Genomic DNA, 20,118 nt, shown 5'->3' on the forward strand with positions numbered 1-20,118 from the left:
TATAGTTGATAACATTTAGGGGTGTATTTTGATAAATAAATTGTTAAGTTGCTAAAAGCCTCTGGCAAAATGCATCATTATCATCAAACAAGTGGTGCTTACTTGAAACCAACGGTTGATCGCCCTTCTCCCTCAGCAAGGACATTAGAAACAAACAAAAACTACATACAAAATTCTCACTTGCCTCCCAGCACACAGCATCAGCTGTTCAACCCTCAAAATGTTTACAACTCCCGCAGGGCTTCAGCTAACAAAGTGTCTCTTCTCAGAGATATTGGTATTGCTGGTGAACGGGATAAAGACTACTTAGCTGTGTCTACATCATCACTAACTAGCTATGGTAGTTTAAATTTTTTTTTTGCATGCTGAGTTTTAGAAAAGTATATTTGCTTAGTTAAAGTATTGCTCTTACTTTTACACTTAATATTACACTCACTTAAAATATTATTAAGAAGATGATATAAAGCTTTAAGTGTGTTATAAATATTTTAAAATATGTTTTTTAAAGAATGTTGTTTTGATTTAAAAGAAGGAAGTTTAAATAAGTTGTCAAACTAGTTTATGATTTTTTTATACTTAATCCCAAAAATATGTTTATAAAAAGCAATTGTTGTTTATAGATAAGATGCAGACAAGCTACAGTCCTAGCATTGATAACAAAGAACTTTTTCATTCTACTCACGTATATGACAGAAATCACAAACACTCTTCATACAGTAATTACTCTCAATCACCTTCAAATGAAAAGCTGAAAATGGTAAGATAGCTTTTGTTTTATATTATTTTCTTGCTTACTAACAGCTTAATTATTAATTTAAGATTTAAGACTATAAAAATTTATTCACCCCCTCTAAGTAAGACTAAAAAATGTGTCATTTTTAAGACCAAAAGTAATTTTCACATTGCCTATTCGGCAGATGTTTAAAAACAATTGCCTATGTTTATTAGATATCTCCCATTACTAGCTGCCAGTTTTACTCCCTTACTAGTTATTGCCCCTTTATAGCCAAAAGCCAAGGAGGTGATATATTGTATACCTCTATTGTAGAGTTTCCATATATATCATTACTTTAATATTCTAAATTATGTTGTTAATGTTCTGAATCCTGAAGTATTTGAAATATACATTCTTGTACTAATATATTACACCAATAAACTTTATTTTGTCGTTATTAATAAATCTACAGGTAATGAAATTGGTTTAAAAAACTATATGAAAAATATAAACCAGTTTCATAATCAATATATAATAATTTATTCAACCAGTTTCAATAATAATCACAATGTCTTAAAGCAGGAAAAGCAGCATTCAGAAAGCGCCTGTAACCCCAACACTCACCTGGCTACAGAAAAAAGTTCTCTAATCGTACCATCTGTATCAAATGTTGACGATGGTAAAGCTTCAGCTGAACATAACTCATGTTTGTTTTTTAATTATAGTAGTTAAATTGTTAGTTGTACTTAAGTAAATTAAAACTTCTTAAAAAGTATTTAAAATTAGTATTTGAAGAGATCTAATTTAATAAACAATCTTAATTGTAAAATATAAACTTTTTTTATTCTTGTTAGTAAAATAACTTTGGCAAACTAATAAATTGGTGCATTATAGTGGAAATTGGAATATTTTTCATGTTAATTGATACTCATTTTTTAAATAATAATTTTTTAACTTGTTGATGTTTATATAATATAGTTTTTTCATATTTGTAAGGTATGCTTGTTATTTATTTATGAAATTTATTTTCTAGCAAAGTTGAAGAGTACTGTTAAAGATTGCAAAATTAAAGAAGACATGCTTAAATTCATGTTGGGGGTTGATTCAGAAATCGCAGATGTGAGTTTGGTTATTTGTTGTATATAAAACGAAATGAAATAACATAGAACTTAAGCCTAATTAGACATTATTTCAAATTTGCATTTTCTCAAGTAAAGGTTAATGTAATTAATAGTATAGAATTTTATTTTGTTTTATTAACAAAATGTTTTAAGTCGAAGTAATTTTTACTTGACTAGTTGGTAATACTTTAATAATAGTTCATTAATATTTGTAAGTTAAACTTATTAAATGAAAAAGCTGAGTAGAATAAATAAGAAATAAATGCTGTGTAAAACTTGTATAATTACATAGTTATCCAAAAAAATTTCAATACTTAATAATTTTTATAATTGTTTTTTAAATTTTATTTTATTTACATAAGGGCATAAGGGGAAGGGTGTATGACTTTTTTTGAATATTATTCTTTAAAAAAATGATAATTAAGCTACCAAATACTTTTAACTTATTGTAAAAATTTGATAATGTAACTTGTTTTAAATCAAACAATTTAAAGTTCTCGACTTAAATGTCTTTAAGGAGATTTATATCCAATATTTATTTCAACAGTTTATTACAATCAAAACAATGTTTCACTCCTATACTTGCATATAGAAGATCCTCAGTTGTTGTAAATAGGTCTGAAATTTCAGACCTATTTACAACAACTGAGGATCTTCTATATGTAAGTATAGGAGTGAAACATTGTTTTGATTGTAACAAACTGTTGAAATAAATATTGGGTAAAATTTTGATGTAATTTTAGAGATTTAGGTTATAGAGTTCAATAGGTTCTAAAGGCAAACTAAAAAGGCAAAAGTAGACTATTTCGCTAAAAGTCTATCTTTTCCTTTAGTTTTCGAGCAAATGTTTTTAATCATTCTTAAAATAATCTTTAAATTTTGAACAAGTTTTAGGAAACATATTTTGTATCTATTATTCTTTTTTAATAAAAAATGTACAAAATAAACATTTTTTAAACCTGGGTTCTTTTTAAAATCATCTATAGTTGTTTGTAATATTAAAATGAACATTTCCTAAATGTATAAAGTAAATTGTTTTAAAAAGTAAAAAAGATAGATTTTTAGTTATTTATTTATAAAATTTTAAATTTAAAAATCTATTAAGTTACTTTGTTAAAAGAATTTTAGATAAAATAAAGATTTTAAAAATTTTTGTGTTTTCCATATCAGCTTCTGTTTGCTTTCATCCAACTACTGAAATGTTTCAGCACAAATAATATAACATTATAAGAAAATTGTATTTAAGGCTGAAGAGAAGAAAAAACAGCTGGAGGCGAAGAAGACGGACTTGGAGGAGAAGAAGAAGAAGGACGACAGCCAGGTGAAGGTGGAACCGGGGGAGGACGGGGGAAAGTGGGAGGAGGAGAAGTATTCCTCGTGCGAGCCCAAGCACACCGAACCGTGGCAGTTGATTTACGCTGAAAATAAAGTTTGAAATATTGATTATTTTTAATTAAAATATAATACTATATTAATTTTAAAAGATGCTTGTTATAAATTATATCAGTTATAGGAATAGGTAATAATAAATAACTATTTTTGTAGATTATTTGTAAATTATTTTGTAGATTATTTATATGATGTACATTAAAATAAATGTAAGGTATCAAATTGTCGTTGTTATTTTACATTAATTTATACAGAAAAAGAGTGAAAAGTTTGTCAACCCGTTCGACAAGTTTGGGCCAATTTATGATTTTCCACTGTACAATCAGCCGTCTGATTACCCCATTTATCAACACAATATCGAAAGGTTGGTTTGATATTTTTATCATGTCTAAAAGTACATATGATGCTAGAAAAATTAAAAATTGTTTAGTTAGTTTTAGCTTTAAAGTATTAAAACTGAAATAAAATATAAGATTAAATTATTACAAGTCTTAATAATAAAACTGAATTTCAATATTATTATAATAATTTTAGTTAAAAGTTAATAAAAAAACACAGGGGAAGCTTATACTTTTGTATTAAAATTAAATAACTCATGAAAAAATGGAAGCTAAAAAGGTTTTGTACTGATACAATTTAGTAAATGTTGTTTTTTAAAACTTTTGGAGTTGTAAATTAAGATGTTATTGTTAAGCCATGTCTTAATAAATTAAAATAGTTAAAATAATAATTTTAATTTTAATAATGGACTAACAGACAAGTATATGAGAAATGTTTTAAATTTTGATTGATATCAGAGCCCATTGCCACGTTTAAGCTTTAGTGGCTGCTATTACCTAATAGCCACTTAACAAAGAAAAGCTGGACAAAGAAATTAATAAACCCTTTGTTTAAGATTTTAAATTTGCAAAAACATGACTTAAAGTTATGTACTGTATTTTGCACAACTGTATTAAGTTTTTTTTTAGTTTACTATCAGTATTTTGAGCAGATACGGTCTAACATTATTTAACTTTGATAAAATTTTGGATAACACATGAAACGAATCATTAAAAATTAATGACAAGTTGTATTAAAATCAACTAGAACATACCAACTAAAACAATTTTTAATATTTTGGATTTTGCATTGCAGATTAAACTTGAATTAGATATATGAATTTTACATTAATATTTTATTGCAAATATTAAACAACTCCCAGGCACGAGTGCATCAAGCCGAAGCTGGTTAAATATTTTCAAAAGCAAAAGAAGCTTCAAAAGATAAGGCACCAGCAAACGACGGACGCGTACAATCACAACTACCTGCAGTGGGTCAGCAAAGTGCACGAGCTAGAGAACGATCCCAAACAAAAGTTCGTTATATTTTGTATTAGCAGAATATTTTTTAAATTATGTAGAAAAAAATCAACTATTAATTTTTGTTAATTTTTTTTTATTCATTTAGTGAGGGTTTTACTAATTGAAATCATTTCCATGATTATTGGTATTGACTTAAAAATAGTTTGTATTTTATAATAAAAAATGTGATAACTAATTTTTATTCACCAGAGCGAAAGACGTGAAGGCGCGCGAGATGTTCGAGAAGATGTTTCCGGACATACGCAAGCAGCGGGTGCAGCAGGAGAGAACCGACAGGGCGGGCACCAGGTCCAATCAGGAGCAGGCCGAGCAGGGCGAGGGTGGAGGCGGTTTGAACAGCGGAGCGCAACCTTCCATTCCTGGTTTGTTGTTTGAATTAATTTCAAAAATTAATTCTGCGTATTGTAAAATAACAATTTTGAGCTTCCATACTTGGTTTGTTGTAATAAGATTTTGTTATGTGTATTGTTAAATTTAATAATAGTTTGAACTGTAAAAAAGTCTAATGCATAGATTGAGTGCTCATTTAATTTTTTAAAGTTTTTACTCATGCTTGCACCCCATAAAGTCTCAATAAAAAAACTACTAAATAAGCTGTTGTTACTATGTAATGGCATAGTAGTCTATTAATTACAATTTTGATATATCTGCTATGTAAGTAAGTGAATTAGGATTAATTTTTTTACTTTAAAACTTATAATATGTTAAAGTATCAAAATATTTGCAAAGGAATAAGCGATCCGTTGGAAGCGCAGTTGAACCAGATGAGGCACCTGGCCGTCATTCCTCCGTCGCTGCTCGATGAAGATCAGAGAAAATTTCAGTTCAACAACAACACGGCAAGATTGAAGACCCCCTCAAACTTTATAAGGTTGAAAACTTCTTGTAATAGTTTTAGTTGTCGGAAAGCTTCTTTAAATGAACTGACAAAAAAATCAAAATATTTATTTTCGGTTGTTTAAAGTATGGTTCATAGCCAGATAGTTACTCTTGTTTTCATTACTTAACTATTTATTATTTAATAAATTTATAATGCAAATATTAAAAAAAAAATATCAAATATATTTCCAAGCTGTTAGTTTTTATTTTTGGTGTGTGAAAAAGTCATAGTACTTCTAATATTTTCCTGTAAATCATCATAAATGTTTTGCTTAAAAAAAAACTTCTTTTTTTTAGTTGTAGCTAAAGTTAAAGTTATTTCTTTATGATAACATAAGTCACTAAAAAATAATTGAATATGAAAATTATACTGTTTTAATAAACTGGTATGATAAAAGAAGTTTTTAAATACTTATAAACGTTAACATTAGATTTTATGCCATATGTTTTTATTTACTTAGCTAGTTGTATTTTAAGTTTTTTAAATTAACATGAAAGTATTAAAGTTTTAAACTAAATTTTGATTCAGGAAAGCCAACTTTTGGATTCTTGGAACGACAAAGAAAAACGAATATTCAAGGAAAAATATGTTCAAAACCCGAAAAACTTCGGTGCCATATCTTCGTGCATAGAAAAAAAGGTTATTTATTATATGATAAATTCATTTTATGAAAAAATACTTAAATATGTAGTAATAAATATAATAGTATAATAATTTTGCGATTGAACAGAAAGGTAATTATTTTGAATCATGAGTTTGTTTATTTTATCTTAAACATTTAAAAAATATTTAAAGTATAAATATGCAATAATCTTACAGAGTGTTTCCGACTGCGTTTTAAAATAATCGTTTTTCTATCTTGAATTTTTTTTAAACATTTAAAAAAGCTTAATCTTGTAATAATGTAATAATAATCTTACAGAGTGTTTCCGACTGCGTGTTGTTCTACTACTTGACTAAGAAGACAAATAATTACAAATCTCTGGTGAGGAAGCAGAACATCAGAAACAGAAGGCCGAGACCCACTCGTCAAAGTGTGAGTGTAAATTATTTTAATAAATTATTTAATAAAATTATTATAATAAAATTTATTATTTTAGTATATTAGTTGAAATTTTTTAGTATAAAATTTAATATTGAATATAATTTTAAATTTTGAACTACAAAGCATTTATATTAAGGAGTAATGTATAAAATTTATACTTTAATATTTTAGTTGAAATTTATCAAATTAAAGCATTTATGTTAATGAGAAACATTTTTGTAATGAATTTTTTTAATTTAAATTTCCCGTTTCTAATTAGACATATGATTTATGAATTTTTGCTTATTTTGCCATCTAGTAATGATAAGTAATTAATAAATGATTGATTTAAAAAAAAAATCTTCTTTTAGTTAAAAAAAAACAAAATACCAAAATATTAAATATTTTTCAGGTTGCGGTTGCATCTAACCAACAAGATCAGTCAAGTTTGAACTTGAGAGGGTTTGTTTTGATACTAATTAACACAATTTTGACTATATTAGATTAAAAACATCTTTTAATGCTTCAAGTTTATAAAGAGAGGATTTGTTTTGATATTGATTTACATATCAAAACAAAGATATGATTATGAGGGCATAGGGGGGTCCAATTTTTTTTTCTAAAAATAACATTGGATCTTATATGAAAGCTTAAAGTACAAACTACAAGCCAGTTTTTTTTATAAAAAAATTTCCGATACAAACGTATGGACCGCAAATTATTCAGGGTAAATTTTTTCAGATATTTAAAAAAATAACTAAAAATCTATCTTTTTCTTAATTTTTTCAATTTTTGAGCTAGAGACCTCAAACTTTCAGAAAACGTTCCTTTTATAGTTTAAAAGACTTACAGTTTTGCAATTTTAAAAATATTGAAAAACAAAAATTTAAGATAAAAAAAACAAAAAAAAAGGATGGTTTTTTTTATTAAAAATTTTATTTTTCAAAATTAAAAAAATTACATTCAATCTTTTTAAAATTAAATGTTACACTTTCTGTGAAAACTTGAAGTAGATTTCTTAAAAAATGAATGAGAAAATAGATTTTTAGTGAAATGGTCTTTTCACTAAAACTCAACTTGTAAAAATCAAGGTGGACCCCCCTGTGCCATTTATATATAATTTATACTATATTTACAGTTTTGGTTCTTATTAAAAACATCTTTTAATGCTTCAAATTTCGAAAATATTAATAACAACAAACTTTTAAGCTGTACCTTACTAAATAAATGTTTAAATTTTCTAAATGTAATTTTGATCCCCAAACTTTTATTTATTTATTAAATCTTTATCCTCAATAATAAACCTCATAATTCAGTTTGATATACTTTAAATTTTGCAAAAACCAAAAGGTGTGTTATTTTGATAAATTTTTAACTCATCAGAGACAAAGTTGATGGAGATAAAGAGAGAAGAAGTGAAGTTGAAGATCGGAGAATCGACAGGCCACCCTCGCCTAGAATGACCCGTACGTTTTGTTGTTTGTTTGTTTTTTTATGATATGATTATATTGTTTAATTTCAGGTGCCAGAACTCAGAATTTGATATGGAAAGATGAAGAAATAAGCATTGTAAAAGATGGTTAGTTTAATTTGATACTAAATGTTTAATAAGAATGGTTTTGTCTCAAGTTTATTTTTGTATTTTCATTTCTCTTTATTACTGCAAATCATTGTGAAAATTAAAAGTTTTCCTATTATGACCCATTTACAGCTTATCTTATACAACAGTTATTACTCTTAAAAATTATTACAGAATTTAGTTGTAGCTGTACTCTATTATGATTATTTTGTAAACTAATTACAATTTTCCACTAGGGGTGGCGAAGCACGGTAAAGATTTTCAGACGATTTCGAAGCTGCTGAGCGACAAAACGGAGGCGCAAGTGAAAACTTACTTCAACACGCACAAGAAATCAATGTTCGAACAATCCCTCAACGAGTTTAATAAGAAGAAAAAAGTAAGAATTGTTTGATTTATGATTGTGCAGTTAAAAACATTTACATTTAAAACATTACATTTAAGAAGACAAACCTGTTAAGTGTACAAATTTCAACTTACTTTTTTACTGTGTAATCAAACAAATGTTTATTGCTTATACTTGTTTGTTTGTTTGTTTGTTTGTTTGTTTGTTTATAACCTGAGCTAATTTATTAATAGGGAGTTGAGGGAAGGAAAAAGAGAGGTCAGTCTCCAGATAATAAAACTTCTGCTAATCAGGCAGTCGAAGCGAATCAAAGTAGTTCGAAACGAACTGATGATAAAAAGGTTTGCAAATAAGAAATACTAGAAGTACTAACAAAACATTTATGTAAATAAAAACTGAATTGTTTCAATTTCAAGTAAGAGTTCATTATTTTATTCAGTAAAAACAAATTCTTATATAAGCTAAAGCTAGAGAACACGATAAATGTCATCGTCAATATTCAGATATTAATATAATAATAACTCTTTTTTTTTCTATACTTGCCTTAAAATTTTTAAATTTATTAACACTATATATGCATGAAACATTATGTTGAAACATATTTTGTATAATGTTACAAACATAACATCGTTTATAACAGGAGTCAAGTAGCCAGAAGAACAATCAAACCGAACAAAAGACCGTTCCTTACATTAGAACAAGAAGAAAGGCGGCTTTGGCTGCAGAGCAGTCTTCTGACATTAGTGGTATTTAATACCTTGCTTTAAATTATCTTTTTAATAATATTTTAATTATTACTAATTATTATAAAATTATGAAAATAGTAGTATATCTCAGTGTTTAAACTTTTATTTATCAAAGTATTACCCAATCACTGATTAAACTTCAGAAAATATTGTTTCGGTTTTGAAACTTTGTTTTGATAATTACTGCTAGTTTTTTTTATGAAATTTTAAATAAACTTTTGGTTTAATATTCAAACAATACTAAAATAAATGCTTGTAATTTTTTTCCAGCTACAAGGAACGAATCTAGCGGAAACAAACGAACAAGTACCAGGCCGATGCTAAGCGAACCACAAGAAAAGAAAAGCAGGGTTAGTATTAAAAAAAAGTAATACATTTTTAAAACGGTGTTATAACTTTCAGAGAAATTTTTATTTAAAATAAATGTACTAATTGTACCTTTTTATAATATAATTTACCGCATTACTAAAAATGAGTTATTGTATCATGTTTAAACTGAAAAAAAAAAGTTTTTTGTAAAGTAAATTTCATCTAAACGATTAAAGCAAACCTGATCATTCATTGGTAAATTTTTTTAATTTAGATTGTTTTTAATATAAACAATCTTGCTGAAACTTGATTGTTTGGCTTTAATTAGTTATTGATTTTCAGTGTTAATACGCTAAAAAATATTGGTTATTATTTAACGAAACATTTTCAACCGCTTCTATTGTTAAAATATTTTAATTAATAAACAGAAAGGAGATACAAGAAAAAACAAAAAACTTACAACAACAATTGCGATAGAAAAGGAATCTGCTAAGATTGTAGAAGTAATATTATTTTATACTAAATTAATTCTCGAAGAAGCTTTTATTATTTTCAATTGCAATTTTAATTTATTTATACACTTTTTATTTTTAGAAAAAGAGTCAAAAGTCTGATAAAAAGGAACAAGTAGCAGTGAATATTGAAATAGGTATATTTGTTATTTATTAATACTTTTGTATTATATAGTGCTTTTTTATAATAAGATAATTTACTTATAAGATAATTGTAGTTCAATTATAACTATTAATAATTACTATTTGTATACAGTCAGAAATTATTATGTTTTAAAGTTTTTCCGCGAATAGAAAATCGAAAATTTTTAGTTTTGTGGTCTACTTAAGTTGGACAATCTAAGTAGATATTTCAAGTATCAATATTTGCAATTGCTTTTTTAATTATTGAACGGAGTACAGATATATTATATTTAGTTTTTAAAACTTTTAAATTTAGTTATTTTTGTTTTCTATGTTTATAAAAGCTAAAAAAGTCCTAGAGTTTTGAAAAACTTTGTCAAAAACTCTTTTTTAAACTTTTACATTCTTCTTGAAGAAATCAGTTGTGTAGAATGTCTTAAAAAGCATTATTAGAGAACATCAATATTTCAGTTAACTCTAAGTATATTTATCCCTTTTAATGACAAAGCATAAAGTTATTAAAATTTAAAGGTAATGAGTAAATTTTAAAAAATTTAAAGACCTTATAATTAATAGAAAAAAACTTTTAGGTTATGGATTATCTTAAAAATCTATAGATTATTTTTGTTGATTATTTGTTGAACAACTCAAAACTTTTAGATTACAATTAATTTATAGGCTTAGGACTTGTAATAATATTTTTGTAGTTTAATAGTTTTTATTAATAATAAATCAACTGATTTATAGGTGATAAGAAAGCTGAAGAAGCTGCTACCGCACAAAGTGGTGATATTCCTGTACAGGACTCTGAAAAAGTTGAGAAAAAGGAAATAATTCAAAATAAAGTTAGTTTTTCATCTTTGCTTGATTAATAAACTGTCTATAGTGACAAATTAAAAATGTATAAAACCTTACTGATATTGTATTTATTAACCAAAATATTATCTACTAACTAAAAACTATGTTCTGAGTTGAAAAATATATTAATAAACTAAAGTTTTAAAGTCTGGTGAAGCAGAAAAAAAATAACCATCAAATTACAAAAAAAAAAGGACAAAATAAACATGTTTAAAGTAAATATACAAAATATAAAGTAACATCAATTTCTCCAGTCAAAGGCACATCAATCCATACAAAAGAAACGGCAGGTGGTCAGCCCGCAGAACGCGTTCGATTTCGACGACGAGAACGACGTGACCACCCGCATTTGTTTGGAACCCCACCGGCACACCAACGAGCCACATCACAAGGACGAGGTGAAGAGCAAGGTGGAAAAGAAGCAGGAAGAGGAAAAACCGGTGGAGAAAGAACCCCCGCCACCACCACCACCTGCTAGTTTGTTTATTTTTCACAGTTTTTATATTAATATTATTTGTCAAGCTAATAAAGAAATCTTAAAAATACTTTATGTATCAGAAACCACCTCCTGCTAGTTTGTCTTTTTTTATTTTATTTTTTCTATCTGTTTATATGCAATTTAAAAATAGGTTTAAAAAATATTATTCGAATGAACTTTAATACCCAGAACAAACTTGCAATAACCTTGTTAATTAAAGCATAAACTGCATGGAAGTAATTTAAACAGAGACCCCTGAAAAAGAAGTGATGGAAGTCGCGGTGAGTAAAGTGGAGCAAGTCGAACAAAACATCGCGGTCGTCACAACAACCGCGCCCGCCACCACAAAAGTAGTCAGCGACGCGACCAAGCCGCCCAGCATCGTCATCCAAAGCCAGAAAGCGCCCAGCGAAACGGTGGACCTGACCAAGTACGACTACGTGCCTCAGGAGAAACGCCAGGACGCGCCGGTTCCCGTCAACTCGCTCCGTTTCTCCTCTTCCCCCTCCTCCGCGCGCATCAAGAGCCCCGCGGTCGCCGACACCGCCCCGACGGCGACCGAGCACAAGGCGCCCGTCCTCCACAAGCAGCCCAACCTGACCCACTTCGACCCGGCCACGGCGTTCGCTTTCGCCCAGCAGACGCGGATGGGCCAGGACGCGAAGCAGGACCGGAAGCCGCCCAAGCTCGTGCAGCAGCCCAAGGCGGAGCCGAAGGACAAGTTCTCGGTGGTGCAGCGGGGAAGTATTATGAGCGGTACGCCAATCAGGAGAATTTCTTCACCGCTGCAGAGGAACCAGCCAGCCTCGCTCTACCCGCCCGGCCTCGACCGAGCTCTCAAAGAAGGTTTGATTTTTGTTTATGTGAAATATAGGCTTACATTTTATTAATTTAAAAGAGATATGCTTTTTTGTGTTAATAGCAATGTAATCATTTCAGAGAAAAATTATTCTCAATTACTTCTACTTTTACGTTTTTTATTAAATTTATTTAATATAAAATTTTCTTGTTAATAGCAATGTATTCATCTGGGGAAATATTTTCAACAACCAAGTTGTTTTATTTAATTTTTTTTGCAGATATTAAGCGGTCCACTTCGGGAAAATCGACTCCGGTAAATTTGCAAACTACTACCCCTTCATCCTTGACACCACATGTAAGATTTATTATACTTTATACATGTAATATTTATAAACTTGAGTTGCGAAATAAACATAACCGTTGTCGCTTATATTAAGCATGAAAAGGTTTTGCATCGTTATGTTTTATCATTAAAAATATTTAATTTATATTTAAGCTTACATGAATATAAAAAAGTATATACGGTACCTATAAGAAAATTTGTATTTTTATTAAATTTTAAAGCACAAGGTGTTTAGTTGTGATAATGTTTTTTTAGATAAAGCATCCATCGATACCAATCACAGAAATTCCGAGACAAACTTTTACGGCAGACATTTCACTCCCTGGTAGTTTTATTTGATTTAATGATATATTTGCTTTTATTTTAAATTAATTGTAATGGGCTAAACTTGTCGAGTTTCAAGCTAGGTTTGTAACAGCTGAACTAGTTTGATACCTTTTACTGTTTTCTCATTTTTTAAAATTTGCACATAACAAAACTCTTAGTTCATTATTAAATAAAGTGCAACATTTAAATTGTTTGATATATGATTATATAGGTATGAATTTGTACGCCAACCCGCACTTGATTGCCAGTCAAGTGACTCAACAAAAATTAGACCCCAACGTCAGGCTTCAATTGCTGAGAGAATACGGTGCTCTAGGTGAGTTTTTATATGACAATATATTATTTTAACTAATACTACGCGAGTGCGAAACTAAACTGTATTAATTTTATGTTCTAAAAACTAAAAGTTCTAGTTTTTGTATGTATTACTGTTCGTTTAAAGTTTTTTATTAAGCCTCTTAAAAACATTCACATTATTTCTTTTGTCTAGCTGTAGCTGCTTTGTTAAAAAATAACTGGAATTCAGTTTGATATATTTATTTAGTTTGGTGTATTTATAAACTTCTAAAAGCTCAAAATAAGAATAAAGGTTCATTATGATACAGAATACTTTTTACAACATTTAGTTTACTTATACAACAACACAGCATGTTTACAAACATAAAGTTTTCAACAACACAACACAGGACTGAACGCCAACCAGGCGAACTTCAACGCGCGCCAGATCAGGCCGCCCTACTCAACAGCGTCGACCAGCATATCGGACGTGCTCGACACGAGGCACAACGTCATGCTCAACCCCGATTACAGGGCGGCACATCAGCTCATGCAGCAGAAACAACATCAGCAGCTGCTCGCGAGTACGTAACTTTTGTTTTGCTGCTTTTTCTAAAAAACATTTTTTGAGAAAAATTTAATTACGCTAATGAAAATTCTTAACAATTTTTATATATCAAAATTTTAAAAGCAATTTTAGGGATATGTGGTCCACACTATAATTTTAAACACCATGTTTTATGAAAAAAAGCATCAAGCTCAATTGAATTCATAGCAAAATATTTTTTTTTCTCATAACTAATGTCTGGACAAATCATTCCTCAATAAATGTTTGGTTTGTGTAAAATATTAAGCATGTTACACACTAATTTGAATTCATTAAAAATTTTTTTTTATCAAATATTCACAGTGGCAGCATCCAATCCTCATCTCTATCAAATTTCGCCCAACGCCTTCCATCCGGGTCTTTCCCTTCCCGGGACCCCGCCCAGGTCTCCTCTCCCCTCAAACCACCTCCAACCCTCCGTCAGCCCCCAAAGTTTGTTGTTTGATTGGTTTGAAAAATTCTTAAATAATTTCAATGATATCTTTTCTCATTATTTTACACTTAATAGTTTTATATATTTCAAATAATTTATTTGCAGCCAGAAGAAAGCTGTCAGCTCACGGAACGAAATCTCCGTCACTCGCTCACAACATCCTGCCAACCAGGTCGCCCGTAACCATGGCGACCAACCAGCCCAAGCCCTCCTCCCCCCGCTACCAGCTGAAGACGTCGTCGCCCGGCAACGGCAACCTGCTCATGAAGTCGCCCTCCCCCCTAATGATGACGTCGCTGCGGGCGACCAATCAGGTGCAGGAAGCCGAGTTCGCGCTGAGGCAGGCGGCCGAGATGCAGCGCCACCACGTGGCCAGGGAGAAGGAGAAAGAGCAGATAAGACAGCTGGCCGCTAGCATGATGACGGGCAGGAATATGCTGAATCAGCATAATTCGCAGATGCTGAATCAGCAAAATTCACAACTGCTGAATCAGCAGAATTCGCAGATGCTGAATCAGCAGAATACACAGATGCTGAGTCAGCAGAACTCACAAATGCTGAATCAGCAGAATTCACAAATGCTGAGTCAGCAGAACTCACAAATGCTGAGTCAGCAAGAACGGAGGTCTTCGTCAACTTCGTCGCTTGGTGTCAGCAGAGTTCCACAAGCTTCTTACGCTCAAAGTGATGAGTCGAAATTGAGAGAAAAAATGTATAAAAAGTTAATTTTTGTGATTTTATTAGAATATATCGTGGTTGCTAATAAATCTGGAGGTTTGGAAAAACCTGAAATTTGACAACTTAAGCAAAAAAAAAAAAACTAGAAACTGTAATTTAATAAGCTTTAAAAAAAACTTGGAATTTTAAACTAAACATCCTGGAATTGAATCTATTTTTACATGTAAAGTAACAAAATTTCGATTAGATACAAAAAATCTATCATAAAGAATAAGATAGAATTTTTATATTGTATAATTTAAGTTATTTAATCAACAAACACGTTTAAAGTAGCTTTACAGTGTCTTTTTAATGTAGTTTTGCTATTTGACATAGTTTTTTTACGTTAAATTAATTTCTATACTTAACATGGACCAAATCATTTGTTCTTAAAAAACCTGGAAAAAATTTCTAAAAATCCTCTGGCAACCTTGATTTATTTATTACGTTTCATAATAAAGCATATACATCTATTGTATTGCTATCAGAAGGGGTTAATATTATCATAGGCTTTAAATCAAGGTTTCATCGTAATCATTGATCGTCCTCTTTTAGTATTAAAAACTCTTGATAGAAAGTACTACCTTTGTTTAAAGTTATACAAATTAAACGTTGATATTAAAGTATGGATGGTAAACAGCTTAAATAAATACTTGTATGTATTTTTACTTGTATCATAGTGTCAAAAAGTCACTTTATATAGTGCCAGCATAAATTATTCTAATCAAACAGAAGTCCCCAAGAAAGAAGAGGTTCCAGGGACCTTCATCAAATTCACTTTCCACACCAGTCCGTTGTAAACCAAGTTTGTTGTTATTTGTTTGTGTCTTTTATAAGATAATTTTATTTTTTATTTGAGTATTCCTTTGAAATTAGTAAAGGGTGTTTTCGTTTTTAACAATCAATCTCACACAATTCACCCAAGGTTTTTTGACAGTCATTATATGTTGGTTTAGTGCTTTATTTGTATTTACGCTTCATAACTAAATTATTTTTCAATAATAATTAACTATAAATGTAAAAAAAGTAATTTTAAACAAAACAAAAATTTTAGCAAAAGAAAGATTTGAAAGCAACTGGTAAGACGAAGCTGAACACGCAGGGCTTCATAAGCGCGATAATAGAAAAATCTATCAGCAAAAATTACGACAACTCCTCCGCAGACAACAAATCCCCTGTTAAAGTGAGTTAACTACACCTTGTATAAGTTTTACAATATTGTAAACTTTACTGTTAAAGTAATTATTGTTATATTGTATTTATAACTTGTAAAATATTACACTGAGTAAGAGTTAAAGAAACTGTTTTTCAAATTTAAAAAGTCACTTCTTGTTTGTTTTTGTACCTTTTCAAGTTTTTCAAAATAGTTACGAAACATAGAATGCTGCAAAAACTTTACGCCAAGTATAATCGCATCTATATTTGTTTTAACTTTAACTTTGAAAAATAATGAAGTAAATTAAATAATTTATCGAAAGCGTGATTCACCACACATCAGCGATGAAATGAGAAATTCTCCCAACATGCAGCGTCACAAAAACTTGCCGACTATTTCTCCTGACCCGGGATCCTACGCTAACACTTCTAACAAGTACAGGTAAATGTATGTTTATGTTGAAAATCTGTACTGTTAAATAATTTATTGTTTACAAGATAAATCAGATTTATCATACTATTTTATACACTTACTCTAATATTAATCAAGCTCTTTATAGCTTGATTCTTTTTTAAAAATTAGTTGATCTTGTACTTCAATCAAAAAACCAAACCTTTATAATCAAATAAACATATCAAACCTCATAAAATAAATGTTATAATTTGTGCGCCTAACATAATTTTATTGATCTTCAGTTGTTTACAAAAGTCTAAAACATTGTAGTTTATGTCAGGATTAAATAGAAAGTTATTCTTTACTTACAAATGTTCAAAATTTTATCATTTTCTATATATGTTTAAATATTCAATAAAATTGCAGAGATATGGAGCATGCAAGCAAGCAGGAAATGAAGCAGGGTCAAGACCATCATCAGCCGAAGCAGCTTGACGGAATTATTAGAATGGCTCTCATGCACGATCCACTTGTTAGTTTGTAAAACTTTTTGGTAGTATAACAAATAGTTAAAATGAGTGTTTGTTTAGTTTTATAAGGCGGTAACGATTTCGCTGCAAAACATTCGAGTGAAATCAATGGTGTCTTAATCTTTTATTTCTCGTTTCAGCTATTATTTTTCACAAACCACTGAGATTTAAATTTTTCAGCTTTCCTAAAAGGAATACTGTAAAAATTAAAATTTAAAATTTACATTTATATTTATTTTTGCCGTTGAATAAGAATAATTATCTTTTTTAAACTAAAGCAGGGTTTTCAAAACTTTTTTCATAAGGTTCCCTTTAAAGAAATAAAAAAGCTTTGGCCCCCTCCGACAAGAATTCCCAATAAACTTCCCTTAAATACACCTAACACCAATGTCTTCTATATCAACTCCAGAATATCTAGTGTTAGTTTCAAATTATGACCTCATGCACCCCCTGTGACCCCTTTGCTGCTTATGACCCCCTAAATTTCTGTTTAGGAAAGCCTTTGACTAAAGCCTTCAAATAGAGTTCTTTTTTATTTTAACTTTGACAAATTGTAGACTATCAAAAGAATACTTATATGTAGTTTACATGGTACAATAGGATGTACATTTAAAATTTCTTTCGGGTTGAACTTGTAATTTATATTAATTTGTTTATAAATTACACATGGTATCAATTCACACAGAACCCTGGATTGTTGATACCTCCCAACCAAGCGTTATCAGCTGAGAAGAGAATGAACGAAGAAATACTTAGGCAACATCAAATGCACATCAGGTTTTAAATGTTTTTGTTACAACTTTTATCGACATTCGAAGTATTAAACGTTTTATTTGTTCTATTTACTGTACAATTTTATCAATATGCATGTCAGGTTTGTTTAAATTTTCTCTGAAAACAAGAACTTTTAATTACACCAAATTTTATTGAGATTTATTCAATACTAGACTTTTTTGTATTCACTTGCAACTCAAACTAAAAACCTAATATTTTTCAACAGGCAGCAAACGCCACCTTCGACTTCGATCAGCCCCATGCACCACGTTCACGCCGGTATGACGTCACAGCAGCCGATGAACCTGACGTCACAGCAGCCGATCAACATGACGACGAGGAGGCAGTCGCTCAACAACAGCCCCACGTCTCCCCACACCAGGCACAAGCCCCCTTCCAATTACGGTTTGTGTTCATCATTGTATTTTGAAACGATCAAAAAAAAACAAAAAAAATCGGCGAAAGTCTGCAGAGCAGAAGCCGTGAGAAACCTTATTAGAAGGAGAAGCCTTATTAGGACTCATCAGTCAGTCACAGCCGAAAAACTTGCAGTCTTTTCATGTGAAAGCCGTTTGTAGATTGAATTCTGAAAGTTTTTTCGGTGACTGATGAGCCCTAATAAGAACGAAACCGTGCTCAGTCTACCGAGGTCTGATGATCGAATTGGCATGGTCATTTTCATAAAATTTGTTTTAAATAATCTTTTTACAATTACTAGTATCACAATGGTTAAAATGAACTTTATTTATTTATTTTCTATCTTATTTATCTGTTCTTATCTTCTTACATTTCTTAAAAGTGTACGACCTATTAGCTAGACTTCTAGAAAAATAAAAATTTTGTAGGATAAGATTTTGAAATTTTATGAAGTATCAAGTTCTCGGCATTACCACTTTTTATTTAAACCTGTTATTATAAAAAGATTTAAAAATTATTGTAATTTTAATATTTAAATGATAAAGTCAATTTAAAAACGTTCATTATAAAGGATCAAACGCGAGCATAAGTTCGGGACAGCAGCCGAATTCTCCTTACAAATTGTACAGCGCGCTGAGGTTCCACGTTCCCAACTCGGAACAACAGAACAGCATCAGCAGCGATTCCACCTCGTCACAACAAGTAAATTATATATTCAATAATAATATTTTCTTTGTGTTTTAACAATTAAATTATTTTTTTTAATCTCATACACCTGTAACACGTATTAAGTGAAACTAGTTTTTAAACGTCTTTTGTTTTCAAACGTTAAAAAATAGTCGAACACAAACAAGTTTTGCAATTTTCTTTAACTCAAAAACGACTACTTATTAACTCTGGTTGAAAATAATATTTACTACAAGTTTTATCAAAGTTTTAAAAACATCTCAATAGTCAAGTAATATTTTTTTTATTATTTTCAGGGTATAGCAAACAGTGCTACAAGAGCCAACAATTTGACTCCAGGTGCGAAGTTGTTTATAAATTTAATTACATTATTTTTTAGTAAATAAATAGACTAATTTAGTAAAAAATAATAAAATAAAGTTTTAAAAAAAGAAAAAATAAATGAAAAACACAATAGTTTAATAACGTTTAAAAGTGTTTTCGGTATTTGGAACCTAATTCTTTTCAAAACTGAGAAATTTTATAACAGTCGTAATTACATGAGCATTTTGCGAAAATAATTCAAGAAAGTTGTATCTGATAAATGTTCAATAAATACATGTACCTAATTTTATATGAACTTCAAATGTTCAAACTGATCCTATTTTGATGACTCAACCTCAAGTTTCAATCTAATAAAATTTAACGGCAACTTTCAACAATACTATTTTTAAATATTATTAATAAAATTGAGTTGATTTATTATATTTAACTTTTTTTAATTTATTATTAACAATGTTGAGTTTAGTGAGCGGACGGGTGCTCCATCCCAGCAGCTCTCCGGTTCCACCTAGCGGATACAATCAGCGCCGTCCGCAGCTGAGCATGACCAATAATCAGAAACTCGATTATGAGCCAATAAGCGACGACGATGAGTGAGCAGCGATCAGATTTTCGTATTTGTGTTGTACTCCTTGATTTTTATTCTTTAGAATTAAAAAAATTAATGTTTGATCTAAAACTTTGTTAGCTGGTTCGCAGAACGTTGTCAATTAAAAAATAGCTGAAATTAAAAAAAAAAAACTTAATCAACCGTTAAAAGATGAGTTGATCGTTATTTAACATTTTTTTTTTGCTATTATAAAACGTCAATACAAAGTAATTTGTTTTATAAATTAAGTTTTAATTATCTCTAGATCAATTTGAAATAGTAAAACAATATAGTTTTGCTCATATC

The 20,118-nt window shown here is 29.6% G+C and overlaps 1 pseudogene across 1 annotated transcript; it reads left to right on the top strand.

The window, feature by feature from the left end:
* Positions 1-23: 23 nt before the first annotated feature.
* On the top strand, positions 24-19,908 carry LOC145842812 (uncharacterized; annotated as a pseudogene). Its single transcript, XR_014370219.1, has 38 exons — positions 24-340; positions 621-757; positions 1,295-1,421; positions 1,749-1,834; positions 3,083-3,265; positions 3,480-3,589; positions 4,427-4,579; positions 4,776-4,906; positions 5,316-5,457; positions 5,995-6,105; positions 6,389-6,502; positions 6,903-6,952; positions 7,874-7,956; positions 8,013-8,069; positions 8,306-8,448; positions 8,649-8,756; positions 9,056-9,161; positions 9,432-9,511; positions 9,899-9,973; positions 10,065-10,119; positions 10,853-10,950; positions 11,218-11,440; positions 11,691-12,287; positions 12,521-12,597; positions 12,841-12,910; positions 13,124-13,228; positions 13,599-13,772; positions 14,099-14,227; positions 14,334-14,949; positions 15,678-15,750; positions 16,000-16,128; positions 16,424-16,542; positions 16,921-17,026; positions 17,710-17,801; positions 18,025-18,203; positions 18,787-18,917; positions 19,199-19,241; positions 19,690-19,908. The product of XR_014370219.1 is annotated as an uncharacterized LOC145842812 (transcript).
* The last annotated feature ends 210 nt before the right edge of the window (positions 19,909-20,118 follow it).

Source organism: Thalia democratica, chromosome 8, assembly GCF_965202585.1.
Source record: "Thalia democratica chromosome 8, ktThaDemo2.hap1.1, whole genome shotgun sequence".
Taxonomy (NCBI): domain Eukaryota; kingdom Metazoa; phylum Chordata; class Thaliacea; order Salpida; family Salpidae; genus Thalia; species Thalia democratica.